Consider the following 16,163-nt stretch of genomic DNA (forward strand, 5'->3'; position numbering starts at 1 on the left):
TTGAAGGCACACACTGTGCCTACTTGTACAGGCGTATGATGCTTTGCCTTATTGCTGGATGACTTCAACAGAGAAATAAACTATGTTGAAACTCAAAAATCATGTCTGCCATGTGTGGACATTATTACCCACTGGGTCAGTTTTTGTTGTACCAGTTTTTCCTTTCTACAGCATCAGCAACAGCAACAAATCAGCTCTATAAAGCAGATAACTCAAATTAAGTATTTCATCCCAGGTAAAAGATGAAAAATTTAGGGATCCAGTTCCCAGTCTACCAGATAACTGGTATTCTACTGTATGTCATTTCATGCTGCTTCAACTATATACCACAGTTCACCAATTGCAGTGACTGGCAACTGGTGCCATTCCAGTCGCTAAGCAATCCATGTCCAAGTGTTTTCAGTGAGTGAGAGATCCAACAGATATTCTGTTGAGAGGAATAGTTGAAGGGCATATGCATTGAGTTGTGTGAACTAGAGGTGATTGTTCTGTATACGCAGTAGCAGCCTGTACCATCTCTCCAGGTGCCACTCTCCTTGGAGCCTCCTCACACACAAAGACGCATCCATCATGATGCTGTATGCACAACCAGGCCTCATTTGGAAAGATGATGTGGTGCTTTTCCTGTGCACAGAACTCTCATTTGGAGCACTGCTTTCCACTGCTACAACAAGGGAAGCAACAACAGTGGTCACAATTTTGTAAAATGAAGAAGCTGCGTAACTATTCCTTAATACAGACTCTTTTATTATGTACATGGCAGACATGATTTTTGGAACACTTGAAGTCCCATCATGTGGTGTAAACAGTAATAATGAAAATATTCTGTTACATGGGAATGGAAGGGGATCCTCAAGTCTGAATCATCACTTAAGGAACTATGTGGCTGAAATTTACAAATTAAAATGAATTACCATAAAAGAGATAACAAGCTGTTACTTACAAATAAAATCACTTAACATCTGAGGTCATCCTCACTGCCATGGAACCAAAGGTTTCATGAAAGATGGATACAAGGGACTTAAAAAAACAAAAAACTGGACATAATGATTGAAGAACGGAAGTTACCAAACCAATGAAACATGTAAACTGCAATAAAGAATGGGGTAGGAAGCACATATTGCATGGAATTACTTACATCAATTCCATAAAAACCATTTCCCAGTGCTGCATGAGCAGGAACACAGATAGAAAAACTATGTAATAGTAAATACTAGCCATGAGTACTGAAGCTACACATGACCCAAGCATAGCTGTGGTACTAAGCAGACATGAGCTTTGCAACTGCGAAAATTGGAAAAGAGGGAAGTAACAGGAAAAGGGCCCATACATTAAAAAAAAAAAGCAAGGGAAAGTACTACATTATGTGGACACCTTAACATGCTTGGATAATACCATAATTAACTAAAATATTTTTGTGACACAGTTGAGCATTCATTAATTGTATCAAGGGGCTAAGAATGAGGACTTCCTAAGATTTAAATTTCTTATAGAAGATTGCATATCTAACCTTTATGTGCAGTGTGTAAGACAGTTAAGTCATCACTAACCTGCTGCAGTTGATTCTGGTAGTCAATCAAATGCAATGTCAGAGCTGATGGCCAGATCTTTACTTTACTTAAATCTCATATAAAAATTCCTGCCTGTCTGGCCAATATCTCTGCTCTTACATGACTGGCTTTTATCACACTCAATACAGTACATTCCAGGATAGGAGTCCACAGCTCATGGTCTCGCGATCGCGTTCTCGCTTCCCAAGCATGGGGTCCAGGGTTCGATTTTCATCTGCCTCAAGATGACTGGGTGTTTGTGTTGTCCTCATGATTTCATCATCATTCATGAAAGTGGTGAGACTGGACTGAGAAAACGCAGGGAATTTGTACTTGCACTGATAACTGTGCAGTAGAGCGTTCCACAAACCAAACATCATCATCTAGGATAGGAGAAAGGATCGTTTTTGAAGACTTCGTGGTTCCTTAACTTACTGCCCAAATTTTTTTGTATGAAAAATGCAAGAACTATTTTGGTTGACATCAGTTTCTTTCTAGTCCTCTCTGACATGCATCCATGGTATGGAATATGGAATCACTTGTTCCTCTCTTTTTCTTTACTGGCTTCAGAGTTATTCCATTCCATGCTTCACTAGTACTTCTTTATTCAGTTTCTCAGTCATTGAACCTGTATACCCATTATGTGTAGCAATATACTTGATTATACTGAGCTCCCTTTCATATGCCTCTGATGTAAGGGAAACATTATTTACTCTGTTTAGGAGAGACTGGAGGGACTAGAAGGCAGCAGTTTTATATTTAAATGGGTGGGCCAGCGATACATTCAGAACTAAATCAATAGCAGACTTTTTCCTATAGATATCAAACTTTATCTTGCCACTATTTAAGGTGATCTTTAAGTTCAGCATCAGATTAATGGGACATTGCCATATTTTGTGTTAAAGATCACCTTAAATTGTGGAAAGGTAGAGATTGACATCTATATAAAAAAGTATCTTACTGATTTAGTTCTGAATGTAGCACTGATCCAACCAAATAAATATAAAACTGCTGCCTTGCAGTCCCTCTTCAATAGATTAAATTATGTTCCCCTCACATCAGAGGCATATGAAAGAGAGATCAGTATAATCAAGTATACTGTCACACATAATGGCTATGATTGAGAAACTGAATAAAAAATATTAGTGAAGCGTGAGGGATCATGTAATGGAATCCCTCTGAAGCCAGTAGAGAAGAAAAAGAACAAGTTTTATAAAATTCCATATCATGGCCACATATCAGAAAGGATTGGAAAGAAACTGATGTCAGTCACCATTAGCTCCAGCATTTTTCATAACAAAAAATTAGGGCAGTAGGTCAAGGAACTATGAAATCTTCAAAGAGGATCCTTGTATTCTATTGAGTGCAATAAAATACAGTTGTGTCAGAACAGGTATATTGGCCACACAGGAAAGAATTTTTCTATGAGATTTCTACACACACACACACACACACACACACACACACACACATACACACACACCAAGTGTTTTACCAGCAGATTGAATATTGTTGACTCTCTGTCATTTATTACCAGCAAGTCTGAAAATGACACAATGGCATTATTTAAACATGCAGTAACTTTTGTTTACTTTTATTTGATAACCAGTATTCTGAACAGACTGATGGTGTTGACATGAGCAGTCCTCTCTCACCCATGGTAGCTAATTTATTTATGGAGGTCTTGAAGAAAAAGCACTCAACTCTGAAGTTTTAAAACCTACAGTGTTCTGAAAATGTACTGATTATGCCTTCACAATTTGGCCCCATGGAAACAACAAATTGATCCAGTTTCTTAAAGATCTAAACTTCATTCCTGAAAATATCAAATTGAGAATGCAATGGTAAATAAATGGCTGTCTACCATTTCCGGATGTATTAGTTTGCCAAAAGGAAGTTGGGCTTTTAGGGCATAAACATTTGCTGTAAGCCACCCATGCCAATTTACACTTGCAAGCATCTAACTGCACCATCCTTCACCAACTAAGTGTTCTTAACACTTTAGAACAAGGGGCTCTGGCACTGTCAGCCTACAAGGTGAACTGGTACTTGGAAGAAATATTCCACTAGAACTGGTATACAAAACATCAAATTAAGAGAGGTCTTTAACCAAAAGCACCAGATCAATGAAAAGAATATGTAGAAGAAAGGAGTATAAAATCCAAAGTATTACTATCGTATGTGGGTACTGCTTCTTCAAAAACTACAAGAATAATGAAGAAGCATAAAGTGGATGTGGTCTTCCATGCACCAACCAAGACAGCAGCTATTCTGGGATTTGTGAACTTCAGAACGGTGGGTATATACAAAATTCCTTATGAGTGTGGTTAAAGGCTCATAGGAAAAACAATACATTCCATAAAAGAATGTTGTGTTGGGCAAAAGCGATGCACTCACCTACTACAACCCAGCAAATCTGCAGTGGCTGAACATTGCATTTCCACTGGCCATTCTATGGATTATGGGGAAATTAAGGTACTGGCCACTGCCTCTTCCTACTGGGATTCAGTGGTCAACCAAGCAATAGAAATACAATTAACAGACCACCTGATCAACTGAGACAAGGGTTTCTACCTTGACAAATCATGGAAATGTCTCAAATATTGTTCTAAGTGTTCATTGTCTAGCATTCCAACATAAGCCATCCATAATTATCAACAAAATGCTTCATAACCACTGTGAATTTCTTGACTCTGCACTTGCTTTGTTTTACTTTTAAACCCATAAAGTTTCATCTGTGACTGCTGCTCTTTTTACCAACAGTGTGGTCTCTTATGCACATACATTTACTCCACAGTGCAAAGTGCCTCAAAAATCTTACAGGCAACTCATCTTGAGAATGGCTGGAAGACTGACAACTTTTCAATGCACTCTTGTATGACACAACTGTGAAATTTGCTTTTCCACAGCATTCATTTCAAGTAGTCTGAAGAATGATACAAATGAGTCCAAATAATAAAACAAATCAGCAGACTTATCTTCTGCTCAGGGCTATCTTGTGTTGTCCAAATGTATGATTTTTTTCCTGTGAAGAGGTTCAGATTTTTGTTTTTAATGTCTTTCATAAATAAAATGTTCATTTCATTAATGTCAATTCACAATAAATTTTATTTTCTGTATGGTTTTCATTTGTTATGGCACAATATTATACCACTGCCAACTTCAGAAAATTCACAAAATTAAAAAAGAAAATATCTCTTTCTCAAGCACCAATTAACTCATCATAAGTTTTAGAAGTTTATTGTTTTCACTATAATTTTTTCCCATAGTGTTGTCAGTAATCACAGGCTTATGTATCCACATTGAGATAATTTTAATATGAAAGTAGTATTACACAGATTTTTTTGATTTGAGCTTTGTTGTACACATGTCAACTTTTTTACATGAAAGTAATTATTATGTTTTATGAATCATAATTGGTCACAACGTTTCTGCAAAATGTATAAAAACCTTAGCAGCTGGACAGCCATACCCCTTGTTAAGTATCCCTTTGGTCATAAATGTGCCATTTCTTTAGCATGGATATTTATCCAATGAGAGTTTTCTACTTGTGATGTGCTATGGTTTCCTGCTTTCATACAACACTCACACATTTGTTTTTGAGATAGAATGTAGACCAAAAGTGCTGTAACTAACAAATTTGTGTGTGCGACACTTCCTAGTTCACGCATGAAATTTGTGCTTGATTCAGCCAGTAGAGGCCACTCAGCCTCCTACTACAACAGTAGCTGCATGTGCAGCCTGGCAGCTGTGCTCCCTGTTAGACATAATGATTATACAGGTCAGAGTGCAAGGCTCTGCCGGATACTTAGCTGTTGTCTGTTATACATACTTTGTCTCTCATGTGTTTCTGTTTTTTCATGTAATGAAGTTACTGTGTTCTTGGGCTAAAACACTTTGATGAAAAATAAGGTATTTAACTCACTGTGTTCTACTTCAGTCATTGGTCCTTTGATAATAATCTCCATGGATGCATGCTTAACTCTCTTATCGAGCAATAGCAGAAGCTGACATTTGCTATTTTTAATGACTAAATTGGCCCAGGTGCACTCCCACCACCAGCATACCTGCCTCTGAATCCTGTTTATGGTGATGCAGCAAAAGACTGAGACATTTACAAAATTGACCCACAACAACATTTCCGGGCATTTGTGGCAAAACATGTATATTTGTGCAAGGCTCTTTTTTTGTTGTGGATTTCACCTTGTGTGTATCAGCTGTTGTGTCAGTTTTTCTTTTCATCAGATGTGTGACTTACCATCTATCAATCACTGTAAACATACATTATTGAAAGCTCATGTGAAGGTTTACCTTTGCCAAATGTAGCCAAAACAGCCATACAGGACATGGGCAGCAGAACTACATGGGCTTAGTCATTATTGTAATTTTTGTGACAAATTTCATAAGCCATACATCTTGCTCCTGACAGGGAAGCTTGAGAGTAAGCTCTACAGTGTACAAACCCTACACTTACAGACTTACAGAAGTATTAAACATAGGTGAGTCATAAGTTTTCAAATCAGTTCCTCCCACCACTTCCAGCCATCAGTCAGTTCACAAGGAAACAGGGAATCTGTTGCAACAGCCCAACAGGTGTCTCAGCCACGCATAGGTAATCTTCATATGTGACAACAACAGTCTGTGTCACATTAGCAACAGCCTTGTGCTCTGTTCCCTTCATGCCCATAATTTTTCTTTCAGCAAGGATTTATGGCATGCCCCAAGTGCTGGCTAATGTGTAATAGGTGCCACAAAAAGAAATACATCGTTTTTGTGTGTAACTTTCTTCCGAAGCTGAGTGATGATGAAACGAACGTGAATGTGAACAGTGTGTCAGGAATGATGGTGACTCCAAACAAATTATACAGTGAAGTGTGTGTGTGTTTAACATACCATTAAGACTGCAAGTGTTCATGAATGCAGCATCAACATTGGTGAATTCTCAGACTTTTGTGAATATGTATTCTCCCTCTCTGGCTCCAGTGTCATGGAGGAGGAGGAGGAGATTTAGTGTTTATTGTCCCGTCGACAACGAGGTCATTAGAGACGGAGCGCAAGCTCGGGTTAGGGAAGGATGGGGAAGGAAATCGGCCGTGCCCTTTCAAAGGATCCATCCCGGCATTTGCCTGAAGCAATTTAGGGAAATCACGGAAAACCTAAATCAGGATGGCCGGAGACGGGATTGAACCGTCATCCTCCCGAATGCGAGTCCAGTGTGCTAACCACTGCGCCACCTCGCTCGGTGTCATGGAGGCTGGTAAGTTATAACAAACAATAAATTCCCATTCTTGGACAGTATTCTGCATCTGTGACTTACAGGGCTGTGGTTTGTTCATTGACACTCCTAGCAGTGGGCAATGCTTAGACTGATAATCTGTTTCGTTTGGATGCTTTTAAACTTTTTGGGTTCTTCATTGATGATGACGTGCATTAGGTTTGTGATCAAGTTATATATTAACAGTTGGATGCTCTATATTCCTCTTTAGTTTCTCCAAGACTGAGTTTTACATCACAATTTTGCATTTATATTATGATGAAACAATCTGTCTGCCCATTTCTTCTGGGCCTGTCCAGTACCAGTAACTTTATTGGATCAAGTAAAAGCAGAAATCATCTTCAATCCTTTGATGTTGTTCAACCTATTTCTTCCAATAACGGTCAACACCAATGGTGACAGTAAAAAAACCTGTAGGTAAATCATACGTCAGTGGTGACTGCAAAAAAAAAAAAATCATTAATGCACAGTCAATCACTGATATCTGCCCTTCACCGTTTTCTGAGGAGCTTTTAGCAAAAAAATCGGGGGGGCCATTATTTTTCAAAGATTGACTCAACACATGTATATGTACAGCTGCTGCTGCTACTATATGAGGAATCTAAATACCTTCCAGTTATCAGTGCACCATTTGGCCTTAATTAATACCAGCATTTGCTTTTTGGTGCAGAAAGTGTACCATCTATTTTTCAACAATTTTTAGAGAATTTATTGCATCATTTCCAGGCTGCATCCACTATTTAGATGACATAGTAATGTCTGGTGCCTCTTCAGAGGAACACTTGCAGAACCTACATGCTCTACTTTCTGTTTTACAGTCTGCAGGGTAAAGTGCAGTTTGGACAAGAGATAATTAATTTTTCAACTGCCTATTATTTAATTGGGTATTGAAGTGTTGTGTGCTGGTATTAAACTGTTACATCAGCATATTGATACTACTGCTACTTTGTCATGCCCCAAATCCACCAAGGAATTACAGGCATTTTAGGCAAAATTGCATACTACCAGAAATTCATACCAGACACTGCTACTGTGGCACAATCACTCTGTGCATTATTACATAAAGATGTTCTTTTCCAATGGTCACTTGCCTATGACCAGACATTCAAATTGTTGAAATCTATATTCCAGTCAGCCCCTTGTTTGGTCACTTTTCAGCCACTTTTCTCCTTGTGTTAGCCTTGGACGCATCCCAGATCAGCCCTGCTGCCTTCCTTACTCGTAAGTCTGCAGGTGGATCAGAATGCCATATTATCTATGACTCTAAGCATTAAATTCAATGTAACAGCATTATTCTCAGACAGAGAAATAAGTTTTAGCAATTTTCAATGGTCTAAAAAAATCATGTTTTCTATAGGCTCTAAGTTTCATCTGATCATAGATCACAAACCACTGGTGTCTCTTTTCAAGCCTCTGGTATCCTTGCCAGACAAAGTTACAGTTGTGGGCACTTCTCCTGTCATGATACCATTATGAGATACATTTTTGACCTATGCTGCAACATGCAAATAATGCTTACTGATTGGTCTGGATTTAGAGTTTGATAAAGAGGAATTGCTATGTTTTAATTTAGACCTGGGAGTGTAAAATGATCTCGATGGTTTTCCCATTACTAGCACTAAAATTGTAGCTGCTCATCCTGTTCTAAATAAAGTTGTTTGTTTTGTGCAATACAGCTGGCTGGAGAAACCTCCAGTCCATGCTTCTGATCCTTTAAGACATTATTTTGCTCTGTTATTATTCTTTCTTTTTGGTATGGAGTTTTGCTTTCAGCTATAGAGGACACCACTCCCTGGGTTGTATTCCTGTCTGCCCTTTAGCATGAAGTTATGCGTTTATTACATGTGGACCAAGGTGTGTAATGTACAAAAACATTGGCACACAGACAAGATTTTTGGCCAGGCATTGATGGAGAAATAGCACAAGCTGTTGCAGCCTACTCACAGTGTGCCACCCATCAAGCAGCCTCTGTACATCTTTGTCAGCCTGGCCAGCTCTGTAGCAGCCTTGGGAATGAATTCGTGCAGATGCACTGCATCATAATTGTGTGTGAAGTTTGTGCTTGATTCAGCTGCTAGAGGCCACCTGGCATGCTAGTACAACAGCAGTTGCTTCTGCAGCCTGCCAGCTGTGCCCCCTGTTAGAACTAATGACTATATAGGCTGGGGAACAAGTCTCCGCTGGTCACTTGTGTGTTAGTTGCTGCATGTGTTTTGTTTTGCATGTGTTTATGCTTTTTCATGTTCTAAAGTTGCAGTGTTCTTTAGTTAGTAAAAAAAGTAAATTCTAAGTGAGTACCTGTAGACCTTAATCTGACTAGGTTCAGTAAATAAATAAAAGTGTACCTGATAAAGAGATATAAAACTATGAAAAAACACTGCTCCCTTTAAAGGTAATTTTGACTGATTGTAGATTTAAATTGGTTTTTTACTATCTAGCTTTATGGTCACAAACCTCAACATATTTTTCAAACATAACTTTTGTTAAACAGCAACATGAACACGAATCTGATGTAATTGATACAAGTTTCGGAATTTATGAGGTATTCATATTTGTGCTAAAATGTGCTTATTAAAAGCAATTGCAACAATGCTGCAATGAAAATTATTATAGATATTATATTCCATTTTTGTATCATGTTGTGTAAGCAGATTTTTTTTTTCTTCTCCAAAACTGAAATACTGTTGTGATGTGGCATTCTCATTGATCAAAGCAGTCATGAAAATCAAGAATCAACAAATATGAATGGATAATTCTCTGAAGATATAATAAATTGATAGAATGAAGTGCAGTGTTAAAACTGTGTTTTAAGAGATAGTATGAAATATGGTCTTCATGTACACACCTAAAATAATTTTCAGTACACATCCTGAGAAATGAAAATAGTATAAAAATGAATAAGGAATCAGAAAAAGTCAACATTTAACAACATTTAATTAAAGGTTGGGACCACTTCGATGACTTGCACTTTTTTTAAAATCAGACACACTATTTTTAATATTATTTTGACCACAGGAAATCACTAAGTGCAGACACCAGTGGAACAGAGGTCAGTATAAACTTATATTCCTAGTGCAGTTCAGTAGAGCTGGATGTACCTCCAGTTATGAATGGAATATTGTGTCATGTATACACCGATCAGTCGGTCAACATAACAGTGAAACTCTATATCACAAAGAAAGACAAAACATGATTTTTTTAGTCGATTGAAAATCGCTAAAACTTATTTCTACATCTGAGAATAATGCTGTTACATTGAATTTAATGGTTTGTAGGCATATACAATAGGGAATTTTGATCCATCTGCATACTTACCAGTAAGGAAGGCAGCACAGCTGATCTGGGATATATGCATGACTAACACAAGGAGAAAACTGGCTGAAAAGTGAGGAAACAAAGGGCTGACTGGATTCGGATTTCAACAATTTGAATGCCAAAATGCCTGTAATTTCTTGGTGGATATGGGGCATGGCAAAGTACAATAGCATCAATATACTGATGTAATAGTTTTTAATACCAGCTCACAACACTTCAATACCCAAATAAATAATAGACGGTTAAAAAATTTTGTCTTGTCCAAACTGCACTTTAACCCTGCAGACTGTAAAACAGAAAATAGAGCATGAAAGTTCTGCAATTGTTCTTCTGCAGAGGCACCAGACATTACCATGTCATCTAAATAGTAGATGCAGCCTGGAAGTGATGCAATAAATCCTATAAAAACTGTTGAAAAATAGATGCTACACTTGCCACACCAAAAAGCAAATGCTGGTATTGATTAGATCAAATGGTGTACTGATAATTAGAATTTGTTTAGATCCCTCATACAGCAGCAGCTGTAAATATGGATCTGCTAAGTCAATCTTTGAAAAATAATGGCCCCCGATAATTTTGCTAACAGCTCCTCAGAAAATGGTGAAGGGCAAATATCAGTGATCAACTGTGCATTCATGATTTTTAACAATCACCACAGATGTGTAATTTACCTACAGGTTTTTTTTTACTGTCACCAATGGTGTTTTGTCCATTACTGGAAGAAATAGGTCAAACAACATCAAAAGTTTGAAGATAATTTCTGCTTTTCCCTGATCCCGTAAAGTTACTGGTACTGGACAGGCCCAGAAGAAATGGGCAGGCAAATTGTTTCATCATAATATAAACACAAAATTGTGACGTAAAACCCAGTCTTGGAGAAACTAAAGAGGAAAATTTTGCATAGAGAGCATCCAGCTGTCAATAAAGAACTTGATACAAACCTGATGCACTTCATCATCAATGAAGAACCCAAAAAGGTTAAAAGCATCCAAACCAAATAGATTATCAGTATAAAATTGTCCTCTGCTAGGAGTGTCATTGAACAAACCACAGCCTTGTACATCACAGGTGCAGAATACTGTTCAAGAATGGTAATTTATTGTTTGTTATAACTTACCAGCCTCCATGACACTGGGGACAGAGAGGGAGAATCCATATTCACAAAAGTCTGAGAATTCATCAGTGCTGCTGCTGCACTCATGAACACCTGCAGTCTTAATGGTATGTTAAACACACACACACACTTCACTGTATAATTTGTTTGGAGACACCATCACTCCTGACACACTGTTCACATTCATGTTTGTTTCATCATCACTCAGCTTCAGAAGAAAGTTACACACAAAAGCAATGTATTCCTTTCTATGGCACCTATTACACATTACCCAGTACTTGGGGCACGCAGTCCATTCATGTTGAACGAATGATTATGGGCATGAAGGCTACAGAAAACGAGGCTGTTGCTAATGTGACACAGACTGTTGTTGTCACATATGATGATTACCTATGTGTGGCTGAGACACCTGTTGGGCTGTTGCAACAGATTACCTGTCTATGGTGATGCAGCAGAAGACTGGGACACTTACGAAAAATGCCCACAACAACATTTCTGGGAATTTATGATAACACATGTAAACTTGTGCAAGGCTCCTTTTTTGTTGTCAATTTCATCTGGTGTGAATCAGCTACTGTGTCAGTCTTCCTCTTGATCAGATATGTGAATTACCTTCTATCTATCACCGTAAACATACTCACATTATTGCTGCTCATGTGGAGTTTTACCTTTGCCAAATGTAGCCAAAACAGTCATACAGGGCATGGGCATCAGAAATACTTTTAGTCATTATTGTAATATTTGTGACAAATTTTATAAGGAATCCTATGCAGATCAAATGGTTTGAGATGCAGCAATACATCTTGCTCCTGATAGGGAAGCTTCAGAGCAAGCTCTACAATGTGCAAATCCAACACTTACACACGTACACAGGTATTAAACATAGGTGAGTAATTTGATGCTGTGGGCTGTCTGATAGAAGCCTAAGCTGAAGTTTTCAAAATCAGTCCCTCCCACCCCCTCCATTTTTAGAGGTGTTGTGAGCAATTATGATTCATAAAACCATCCTAAATAATCATTTGGGAGAGTTTCACAACCACACATTCATGAGAAAACTGAACAGACAGTAGAGTAAACTGATAAATAAGTTACTGCTGTAGACAAAGCTACAGATATTCCATCAACTTTTGAGTGTATATCCAGGATATTATCAACTCTTGTACTTATATTTCAGCTGACAATCTTCCAGCCATTCTCAAGGTGAGTTGCTTGTAAGATTTTTGAGACACTTTGCACTGTGGAGTAAATGTATGTGCATAAGAGACAACACTGTTGGTAAAAAGAGCAGCAGTCACAGATGAAGCTTTATGGGTTTAAAAGTAAAACAAAGCAACTTCAGAGTCAAGAAATTCACAGTGGTGATGAAGCATTTTGTTGCTAATTATGGATGGCTTATGTTGGAATGCTAGACAATGAACACTTAGAACAATATTTGAGACATTTCCATGATTTGTCAAGGTAGAAACCCTTGTCTCAGTTGATCAGGTGGTCTGTTAATTGTATTTCTATTGCTTAGTTGACCACTGAATCCCAGTAGGAAGAGGCAGTGGCCAGTACCTTAATTTCCCCATAATCCATAGAATGGCCAGTGGAAATGCAATGTTCAGCCACTGCAGATTTGCTGGGTTGTAGTAGGTGAGTGCATCGCTTTTGCCCAACACAACATTCTTTTATGGAATGTATTGTTTTTCCTATGAGCCTTTAACCACACTCATAAGGAATTTTGTATATAACCATCGTTCTGAAGTTCACAAATCCCAGAATAGCTGCTGTCTTGGTTGGTGCAAGGAAGACCACATCCACTTTATGCTTCTTCATTATTCTTGTAGTTTTTGAAGAAGCAGTACCCACATACGACAGTAAGACTTTGGATTTTATACTCCTTTCTTCTACATATTCTTTTCATTGATCTGGTGCTTTTGGTTAAAGACCTCTCTTAATTTGATGTTTTGTATACCAGTTCTAGTGGAATATTTCTTCCAAGTACCAGTTCACTTTGTAGGCTGACAGTGCCAGAGCCCCTTGTTCTAAAGTGTTAAGAACACTTAGTTGGTGAAGGATGGTGCAGCTAGATGCTTGCAAGTGTAAATTGGCATGGGTGGCTTACAGCAAATGTTTATGCCCTAAAAGCCCAACTTCCTTTTGGCAAACTAATACATCCGGAAATGGTAGACAGCCATTTATTTACCATTGCATTCTCATTTTCATATTTTCATGAATGAAGTTTAGATCTTTAAGAAACTGGATCAATTTGTTGTTTCCATGGGGCCAAATTGTGAAGGCATAATCAGTACATTTTCAGAACACTGTAGGTTTTAAAACTTCAGAGTTGAGTGCTTTTTCTTCAAGACCTCCATAAATAAATTAGCTACCATGGGTGAGAGAGGACTGCTCATGTCAACACCATCAGTCTGTTCAGAATACTGGTTATCAAATAAAAGTAAACAAAAGTTACTGCATGTTTAAATAATGCCATTGTGTCATCTTCAAACATGCTGTTTATAAATGACAGAGAGTCAACAATATTCAATCTCCTGGTAAAACACTTCATGAGGGTATTGTTTGATTATACCTTTGTTTGCAGTTGTGGATGACACTGGTACATAATTGTAAATGTACCTCACTCTAATATATAAATAATGTCACTCATTAAGCAGCTGAACCAACCATTGACAAAGTTTTCTGAGAACTCTAATAATGCAAAGCCTGGGAAATTACTCAGTGGAGAGAGGTGTTCACACACAAATGTGGTAAATTCGTACTTGAGACAAAGCGGTCAGATTCTTTCCATCAGCTACACTTTTATACTCCCAAAAATAGCTAAATTGTTGTATCATTAAATTTCATTTTATTTTCAATACATTAACCTGTTCATATGTGACATTTACTTGGAAATCTCAAGCTTTTGTTTAGACCTAATTTATCTAGGATTTATTATTCACTTTCTCATTTCAAGTGATCCAATTCCATTTGTATAATTAGTTTTCATTAGGACACTGTTAATTATATATTTCAGCTAACTGATGTTGTTACTCTATTTTGAGACATATAAAACTTTGTGAGCTGATCACAAAATTTGTGATAAGTTGCCTACACCATTTAAAAGTTAAGCATTCTCAGTTTTCTGTACATTATCAAAAGCTGATTGTCTTGATTAATAAACTTAAAGAGCTGAGTCAGTACTATTTTGCATCACAGAGTTTGTTTAATCTGCTGTTAGTTTCCAGACTTTGACAACTTTCTTTTGGACCTTCATTTTTTTATATCATCTGAGACACAACATTACTTAATTAACTTACTAATCAGTAATTTTATGACATCCACTTTGATTTGTAATATGACACTTATTCATGTAAATGAATGGAATCACAAAGCAGAAGAAAAATAATGTTGATGTATTTTTACAAATTTGCATCCACAAACATTTTTTGTAAGCCAAAATTCTGCTGATTCTCATAGATTATTAAAAACAGTAAATTACAATATAGCCACATTTCAAAGCATAATGTACTTTTCCAAGCTACTATTTGTTCTTACACCAATTTTTAAGTAGTTGGACATCACCTAAAATGGGCAGTCCTTTGTCTGAATGTGAGTGGGTCACAACTATATCAGAGCACTCTCATTGTTTAGCTTAAGCCATAATTATGTATCTTCTGTATGTAAGAATAGGTGCTCTGTTCACCACAAAGCTCATGAGTTTTGACGCTTAATTACTTATAAATGATATTGATGCCTAAGTTAATGAACATTGTGACTGAACTATGTTGTAGTTACCAGGAGTGTGAAATGTAATTGTCAGTGGAGTAAATTGTTGTTTGATACAGTAATGGTGTAATGGACTCATTTAAATGAACCACCAAAATATAATAATATGTATCAAATTTCTAAAGAACTGTTAAATCTGAAACATTGGTTCAATAGAGGGAGAACTAACAGGGAAATGTGTAAATAATAATAAAGTAGATGAGCTGGCTCTTAAGCATGCAAGAGAACATATACTCTCTTTTAGTTACATAGAGTTTCACTACTGCAGAAGGGATTCCAAAAAGTAGTATTTAGATGGAAGCCTGAATATTAGTGAAGTGTATTGCATTTATGATGATTACTATTTGCAGAAATGTTTACAGCTTACCAAAATCATTCATACATATCAGTATTTCATTCACTTAATTTAGCAATTCGTAGTCCTAAAAGGAACTAATGTAGCATATCTAATGCACATAAAAATAGCACCAGCCTTCAAAAACTAAAACTTCAAGAAAGTTATGAGAGGTACTTAGAAAAAAACAAATATCAAGAGATGCAAGGACTGCAGATACTGAATTAGTGGAATGGGATCCAAATAAAACTCTGAGCTGTTTTGATCTTCAGGTTTTTCTCCCCTCACCTTGTGAAAAGAAGCTGTCATGTTACAATTTTACAGTATATGATATTCTAAACAGCTTGTGATACTGTTACTTTGGCATCAGAGTTTGACCAAACAGGTTCAAATGAGATTGATACAAGCCTATGTAAATTACTAAAATCTTTGTCCACTTCAATATTGCAACAAGTTCTTTTGTTTTCAGATAATTGTGCTGGGAAAACAAAAACAGATTCATTGCTTCATTACTTTTAATTTGTTTAAGTAATATGTTTAAGTAATATGTATTAATGTTATAGCTCATAATTTTTTTTTTATCACAGGCCACACACAGAATGAAAATGACTATGCATTCCACCATTGAAATAGAAAAACAGAGAGTTCTTAAAGGAGGACATATATTAGTGAAAACCCAGTGAGAACCAGTACTAAAACTGGAAAATAAAAACGGCAGTACTTACAGAGCCAATAGAATATGTATTCCAGATGTAACATATCTGAAAGATTTAGCACAACAAGTGGGTAATAATTTTTCCAAGTATA

The sequence above is a fragment of the Schistocerca nitens genome, chromosome 2 (genome assembly GCF_023898315.1).
Source record: "Schistocerca nitens isolate TAMUIC-IGC-003100 chromosome 2, iqSchNite1.1, whole genome shotgun sequence".
Classification (NCBI taxonomy): Eukaryota; Metazoa; Arthropoda; class Insecta; order Orthoptera; family Acrididae; genus Schistocerca; species Schistocerca nitens.